This window comes from Myodes glareolus, chromosome 4, assembly GCF_982192425.1.
Source record: "Myodes glareolus chromosome 4, mMyoGla1.1, whole genome shotgun sequence".
Taxonomy (NCBI): domain Eukaryota; kingdom Metazoa; phylum Chordata; class Mammalia; order Rodentia; family Cricetidae; genus Myodes; species Myodes glareolus.
This window is the reverse complement of record NC_142029.1, coordinates 16,358,921-16,367,183: the sequence shown is the minus strand read 5'-3', so window position 1 is coordinate 16,367,183 and position 8,263 is coordinate 16,358,921. Positions and strand designations below refer to the sequence as shown.

The 8,263-nt window shown below is 44.9% G+C and overlaps 1 pseudogene across 1 annotated transcript; it reads right to left on the bottom strand.

Annotated features, from left to right (window-relative positions):
• Positions 1 to 1,669: 1,669 nt before the first annotated feature.
• Positions 1,670 to 6,292, bottom strand: LOC125393258 (cytochrome P450 1A1-like; annotated as a pseudogene). Its single transcript, XR_015737658.1, has 6 exons — positions 5,439 to 6,292; positions 4,849 to 4,975; positions 4,674 to 4,762; positions 4,456 to 4,579; positions 4,223 to 4,309; positions 1,670 to 2,035 (listed from the first exon to the last, which is right to left on the bottom strand). The product of XR_015737658.1 is annotated as a cytochrome P450 1A1-like (transcript).
• Positions 6,293 to 8,263: the final 1,971 nt, after the last annotated feature.

Genomic DNA, 8,263 nt, shown 5'->3' with positions numbered 1-8,263 from the left:
ACCAAGAAGCCATTCTTAACTCTGTTCTTTTGGGTCTAGAATTCCTTTCCAATTTTTTTCAGGTTCTTAAATGGATGTAGTCAGCCCCACATTGGCATGCCAATCTGTAGTCTGAGGCTGCATGTTTGTTTCCCGGCTGCCAAGACCTGAAATAATCACACTGAAACAATATTAATTACAACACTGCTTGGCCAATAATTCTAGTGTATTCCTAGCTAGATCTTACATCTTAAATTAACCAATTTCTATTCATTTGTGTATCACCACATGGTTGTGGCCTACCAGTAAGATTTTATCCAGCATCAGGTGTCTGTCTCCTTTGGTGGCTACATAGCATCTCTCTGACTTAGCCTACTCTCTTGCTATGTCTCCATAAGATTGGTTTACTGCCAATTAGCAAGAAGTAGTATAAAAAACTATGCCCAAATTCCCAAAATGTTGTTTAAGAGTATTTGTTTTCATTTAAAGGGGGTTGTTCATAAATGGTTAATGTTCACAGTCAATCTCTTTCTAAAGAAAACGGGAGATATGATATGGAAATGATAAAAAAGAGAGATTACTAAATCTACTTTAATCCAAAAAAACTGTTAATCTCAGAATATTTTATATAGGTTTGGATTTTGGTTTATTGATACAAATTTAAGGTCGATTTTTATATATTTTGTTATACTATATATATATTTCTACTTGCTTTTAAAGTTTTATGTTTATGCAGCTTATTTAAAAACGTAATTTTAGTTAAAAATACAAATTAATAGTCATCTATAATAGTCAAACTTGTCATGTTAGTTAGCCTTTCTAGATATGCAGAGATATATTTTAGAAGATAAGTAAACTTTAAACACTTCAAAGACCTACATAATATGGTATTTAAAATGTTTTAAGAGCTTAGACTTCATCAACAGTGAGAGATGTCTGCTCCTGGCAGCACCAATTACTTCAAGAGGATAATGGGCATTGAAGAAGCTCCTTATGGAGTTTGTCTTCAATGTTGCAAGGCTAGTCATTTGGGAAAGAAACTGCTCTTGCCTGCTTCTGCATGACAATATGCTATAGGAAGTGGACATGCAGAACCCACGGAAAAATGACTGCTGAACTTACCAAAACAGAGTTGGATAGTCCTTCAGTATTCTTGCTTCATGAAGGAGTCTGCCAGACATTCTGCAGGACACAAAAGGAAGCAACTGATGAATTTTGCCAAAATGAGCAGGATAGTCCCTCAGATTTCACGCTTCACTGAGAGATCTGCCAGTCACTCTAGGCCTATAGACTGAAAGATGGATACCTCAATGTTACAAAAGAACTTTGGGTGACTGTCCAGACAGCCAGATGTTTCTGTCATTTCTAGAATTTTGGAAGTTGCTTATAATGCATTTTCTTTTTATGTAGGTAATATTATATCCTTCAGGGGTATTTGATGGAGTTGAATACTAGATAGTTATAATTATAGTGTTTCTTAGTTATGATAAAAGACAAATCAGATATAAAACTTTAGACTCACAAAGATCTAGTAGATGATAAGAGCATTTTTTAATTTTTTTATTTTTCCATTCAAAAATTTACACTTCCTCCCCTCCTCCCAATTCCCTCCCCCTCCCCACTCACCCTCTTCCTTTCCCCTCCCTGCTTGAGAGAGGGCAGGGAACCCTGCCCTGTGGGAAGTCCAAGGCCCTCCCCCCTACATCCAGGCCTAGGAAGCTGTGCATTCATATAGACTAGGGTCCCAAAAAGCTAGAACATGCCATAAAAACAAGTCCCAGTGCCTTTATCAATGACTTCTCAGTCAGCCCCCATTGTCAGTCACAATCAGAGAGTCCTGTTTGAATACATGCTTGTTCAGTCCCTGTCCAGCTGGATTTGGTGAGCTCCCTTTAGAACAGGCACACTGCCTCAGTTGGTGAACCAACCCCTTGCAGTCCTTACTTCCTTGCTCATCTTCTCCCTCTTTCTGCTTTTCAACTGGGCCTTGGGAGCTCAGTCCATTGCTCTGATGAGAGTCTCTGTCTCTATCTCCATCTGTTGCCGGACGAAGATTCTATGGTGATATTCGAGATAATCATCAGTGTGATAGTGGGGCAAGGACAGTTCAGGCACCCTCTTCTCTGCTGCCCAAGGACCTAGCTGGGCACATCCTCGTGGACACTTGGGATCTCCTCTAGAGCCAAGTCTCTTGCCAACCCTAAAATGGCTTCCTTAATGTAGATATCTTCTTCCCTGCTCCTATATATCTGCCCTTCCTCCATCTACAGCTTCCCACTCCCCCAAGCTCTTGCCAGTCTTTCCCTTCTCCCTTCTAATTAACCCAATTAAAAAATGGGGTACTGAACTGAACAGAGAATTCTCAACAGAAGAAGTTCAAATGGCCAAAAGACACTTAAGGTCATGTTCAACTTCCTTAGCGATCAGGGAAATGCAAATCAAAACAACTTTGAAACACCATCTTACACCTGTCAGAATGGCTAAAATCAAAAACACCAATGATAGCCTATGCTGGAGAGGATGTGGAGTAAGGGGAACACTCATTCATTGTTGGTGGGAATGCAAACTTGTGCAACCACTTTGGAAATCAGTGTGGCAGTTTCTCAGGAAATTGGGAATCAACCTACCTCAGGGTCCAGCAATACCACTCTTGGGAATATACCCAAGAGATGCCCAAGCATACTACAAAAGCATTTGTTCAACTATGTTCATAGCAGCATTATTTGTAATAGCCAGAACCTGGAAACAACCTAGATGCCCCTCAATAGAAGAATGGATGAAGAAAGTGTGGAATATATATGCATTAGAGTACTATTCAGCAATAAAAAACAATAACATCTTGAATTTTGCATGCAAATGAATGGAAATAGAAAATACTATCCTGAGTGAGATAACCAAGACCCAAAAAGATGAATATGGTATGTACTCACTCATTAGTGGACTCTAGCCATAAACCAAGGACATTAAGTCTATAGTTCACAAGCCTAGAGAAGCCAAATAACAAGGTGAACTCAAAGAAAAACATATATAGATCCTCCTGGAAATTGGAAGCAAACAAGATTGCCGGGCAAAAGTTGGGAGCATGGGGGTGGGGGTAAGGGTAGGAGTGATGTTGGGGGAAGGGGAGAGGGAAGGGAGAAGGGTATTTTTTTAATTTTGTCAATATAAATAGACTAAATATTATGACTTTTACTCTTGCTTGATACTTGTTTTTCTATATATAATTTTACAATGTTAAAATCCTCCTTTTTATATAGACAGAAAAGGGGAGATGATGTGAGATGCCCTTCTGTATGCTGTGAGTATGTTTTATTACTATTGATTAAGAAAGAAACTGATTTGGCCAATGGCCAGGCAAAATAGAGTTAGGCAAGAAATCCAAGCAAAAACACAGGGAAAAAGAAGGTGAAGTCTGGGAGATGCCAGCAGCCACCAGAGAAGTAAGATATGAGTAACAAGCTATGAGCCTCATGGCAAAATATAGGATAATAAAAATAGGTTAGGATACATAAGTTAGTTAATAAAAAGTATAAGCTAATAGGCCAAACAGTTTGTAATTAATATTTAGCCTCAGAGTGGTTACTAAGGAAATATTAAACAGGAAAGAAACCTCTAGTTACATGTGCTGTCCTGAACTGCATCTTCCCCTCCTCCAACCGCTATTCATTTCCCCTCTCACTCCAACCCCAACACACTAACCAGGAAAAAAATCCATACACATAAACATTTCATAAGAATCAAGAAAAAGTCAATGAGGAAAAGGGTTAGAAAAACCAAAGGGGAAAAATAAGAATAACAAAACTAAGAATGTTAATGAGGGGCTTGAGAGATGGCTTGTGGTTAAGAGCACCGGCTTGCTCTTTCAGAGGACATGAGTTCCAATCCCAGCACTCACATGGTGGCTCACAATTATCTGTAACTCTAGTCCCAAGGGATCTGATATCCTCTTTTGGCCTCCACAGGTACCACGCATACACACAATTGATAAACAAGCAAGAAAAACACTCATACACATAAAATGAAATCAATTGTCTAGGGTGCCACTGGAGGTGAGAAAACCTTCAGGCTGTAACTTGTTTGGGTCACCGCACAGTTCACTGTAAGCAGAGGAAGAGAGTTGAAGTAGATGTTCAGGGGCTTATACGCATCAGTTAGGTCAATCCCCAAGAGGTAGGAGGGTCTGAAGCCCAGGAGAGGATGGACCTCGCCCACACAGGAGTTTTCACTGCCCCAGTCAACTTACTGGTCATGGTTAATGTGCCACTGGCTCACAAAGACACAACGTCCCTTGGGGATATAGAAGCCACACAGACTTGTATCTCTTGTGGTGCTGGGGAAAGAGGAAGCTTAGTCAGGTTCAGGGACACAGGGGGAATCTATCCCTGTCTCTAATGTCATGTCTCTCTCAGGAGCCTTAACTGGCTGTGCATATTAACTAAGGCCTAGTATCAAATACCAATAGCTCTATGGCCTGACCTGTGGGGGATGGTGAAGGGAAGGAAGGATGAATGTCGGAAAGTCTCCAGGATGAAGGCCTCCAGATAGGGCAGCTGAGGTCTGTCAGAAAGTCAAAGCCTCTGATTTCTCCCAATCACTGTGTCTACAGAATACAGAGAATCAAGAGGATTAAGGGATTGCTCAGACTTTATCAGGGTCCCCGCACATAGACTCCTTTGAGTGGAGCCACCACCTACCTAGCTCCTCCTGGATCTTTCCTGTACCCTAGTGTTTGTCACCAGGTACATGAGGCTCCAAGAGATAGCAGTGGTGACTGTGTCAAACCCTGACCAGGGCAGAACAGAGGGAGAAGTTAGGGATGTGGCAGCTTCGGGCACCTGAGCGCAGGATGATTCACTGAAGAGCACATACCTGCTCCAAAGAGGTCAAAGACGACACTAACGACCTTATCCTCCGACAGCTGGACATTGGCATTCTCATCCAACTTTTTGTCCTGACAGTGCTCAATGAGGCTGTCTGTGATGTCCCGGATGTGGCCCTGGGAGGCAAAGGAGCATAAGGTGAGACATAACCCAAGTTTAGACCCACCTCTCCATCTAGGCCTGGTCCCTCCCTGTCATTGGCACCTTTATGCAAGAGCTGACACTCTGAGGCTGCTGTCCTAGCTGTCCTTTGCCTCTTCCAAGTCTCCTTCCTACTTCAGAGAACTGGTGGCCCCGACTCACGGGACCCTTGAGGCACAGAGCCTGACACTCTTAGTCTTAGACTATGAGTCCTAGAGACAGGGTTTTAACTCTTCCTGGTCCAGCAAGAACTGACCCAGGACTCCTCCTATTTGGTGGTTTTTGTCTGACAGATGCACAGAGGGATTAGTCAAGAAAAGTTCTAGTGCCCTGGTGAGAATGGAGTGCACCCTGCTACTGGCTTCAAGTTTGCCTGTGATGTTCTGGCCCTGGACTTGACCTGCTTCCCACCACCACCTGCTCCTCCACAGCCTCTACCTTCTCAAATGTTCTGTAGTGCTCCTTGATTAACTTCTTCATGAAGTTGTAGACCTTCTTATTCAGGTCCTTGAAGGTATCCAGGGAAGAGTTAGGTAGGTAGCGGAGGACAGGGATGAAGTCAGCTGGGAACCCAGAGGCAGTAACTTCCCCAAACTCATTGCTCAGATTGACTATGCTATGTAGCTCTTGGTTATCATGGTCATAACGTCGACCAAAGCACATGGCACAGATGACATTGGCCTCTGACTCCACCAAACACCTATAAGGGTAGAAGTGGCCGTCCTCTGCCATCAGCTTCTGGAACTTGATAATGAGGTATTCCACCACCCTGCTCACATACCCCCGTCACCCCCAAGTAGCAAGAGGATGAAGAATCTGGGTCTGAGGCTATGGAGAAACTCATCAAGGCATCCTGGGCCAGGTGCCGCCGAGCAGCCCATACTGGTCCAGAGTCTGGGTTGAAAGTCATGCTCTGCCCATTAATGATTAAATTAAAGCTGTAGAGGTCTGGACGGCCCTTGAAGTCATCTCCCTGACGCACCAGGGCCTGCCGGATGGTGTCCAAACCACTCAGCACCACCACAGGGGTGGAGCCGATGCGGATCTGCAGCACGTCCCCATACTGTTTGCTCAGTGTGGCCAGTGACAGGTGTGGGTTCTTCCCCAGGGTCAATATGTGCCCAATAAGGGGCCAGCCCCAGGGCCCTGATGGAGTCTTCGGGCCTTTAGGGACGTTGGTCCTTGTGGCTCTGACCACCCAGAATCCGAGGCAGAAGGTAGTGATGGCCGGGAGCAGCTCTGTGGCTGACAGGAAGGTTAGAAGTCCATACAGGGAAGGCATGATCTAGGTAGCTGCTGAGAGGAGAGGCAAGAAAAGAAAAGATAGACCATCAGACTGAGGGTGAGGACAGATTTTCTAAAGCATGACCATGCTGGGCAAGGAAAGGAGAAGCCTGTCACCTAGTGCTACTCAATGGGCATGGAGGGAGACAGAGATTGTTTGTTGAGCAGGCACTCTGTGCCAAAAATTCCTCAGTAGTTTTTCCCCACACACAGAAAGGCTGGGTTCATATGGACTGAGCTCTTATAGAGAAGTCTCCGTACCCTAGTAGGGGACAGAAATGCAAGGGGACAGAAACTCAGTCCCCAAGCCACATTTTTCTCAGCTGTAGTGCTCCTAGTTCAACAGAGCCACACTTTCATAGCAAATTTACTGACTGCCCTAAGGCTGTGCCCAGCCAAGAGAGTCGCTCTGCAGTGCAGCCCAATCCGGTAGTTTGGAGCAGGCGCTTTACTTTTCGGGCTTCAGTTACGTAACCCAGAGAGGTCAGACAAGATTGCCCAAATCAGCCGGGAGGTGTTGGTGCGGGCTTTTTAATCCCAACACTCAGGAGGAAGAGGCAGGTGGATCTGTGAGATCAGGGCCAGTCTGGTCTACAGAGTGGGTTCTAGTACAGCTAGGTCTACACGGAGAAACCCTGGTTAAAAAAAAAAATAAAATGGTCTAGGCTTTGCAAGGGTGCAACTAGAAAAAGTCAGGCAGTGCAAAGGGCTAGGCTTGCGTGCGAAGCTCAGCATCTGCCTGAGAGCAAAGGTCTGACAGCATGTGTCCACACTTTTAGTGGAAGGACACCCAGCAGCACCACCTGTCACTCCTAGCTGGCTGTTTGGAGGTGCTCTTTGGCCCTTAAGGGTGCTCCCTCAGTAAGAGTCTAAGGAGAAAAGCTAAACTTGTTAACTCAGCTCAACCTGTTCCTAACTAACATCTTCACCTGCCCTCCCCTGTGAGCTCCTGAGCCCAGAAGTAACACTGCCATCTGCTCTGGGACCAAGGCCAGAAAACAAAATAAAATAAAAAACCAAACTCACCCACCCCCTCAGCAGTCATTCCACTCACAAGTCACCCTCAAGCATTGCCCAAATATTCTCAAGTGCCTTCTATGCGCTGAATGCTCGGAGCAAAATTAACAGTGTTCCTTTGATGGAGTTTATCCTCTGCGGGGGGAGACAGCTGATAAGAAACACAACACAGAGACTGAAATAGTGCAGAAAAAAGGGCACAATAGACACAAAACTGATAAAGAGAGGTCAGTTTACAACTGCAATGGGATTGTCAGGGGTGTGAGTGCTGTCTGAGATGTGAGTGTGGAATGAAGAATGGAGCCTCTCAAGTACCTACCTGGGGATGCAACTGTAGCTGGTACACCTCCTAGAAACAGTGGCTCCAGAGGACTGGTTATGGGTAGGGCTGTGGAAAGGGGCAGTGTTCTCCTGACATTTGTCCCAGTGCAAGAAGTAGCCCCACACCATGGAAGAAGAGAATCTGTGGTGTGCATCCTGAGCAAGATTACTCAGGCTTCTGTGCTGGAAATAGACTGCAGGACCAAGAACACCTCTGTTCATTCTGACATCTATCTAGCCCCATGGTCACAGTCTCATCAAGGTCCCTATCACTGCTCCCTAGAGAATGGAGTCCCCTTTGCTTTTGGACTCTGTCAACTCCTTCTTCCCCACTGTGCCTTCCAGAGTGTGAAAAGCTTTCTGTTACCACTTTTGCTCAGATCCTTTGGTGTCTGAAGATAGAAACCAGAACCACTTGAAGAATCTACCAGGTCTGCCCATCCAGGCTTCTAGTAGTCCCCATTTTGAGTCTTCAATAACCAATGCACCCCCCCATATCCTTTCCACAGCAAGTTAGAGCTCACCTGCTGTCAGTTCCAGCACTTCTTCATGGCCAGTCTCAGGACGTCTGACCCCATAGCTATGATCCTCATCCAACTCCTTCTTCTTCCTCTATGCCCCAAGGCAGAAATTCTGCATGT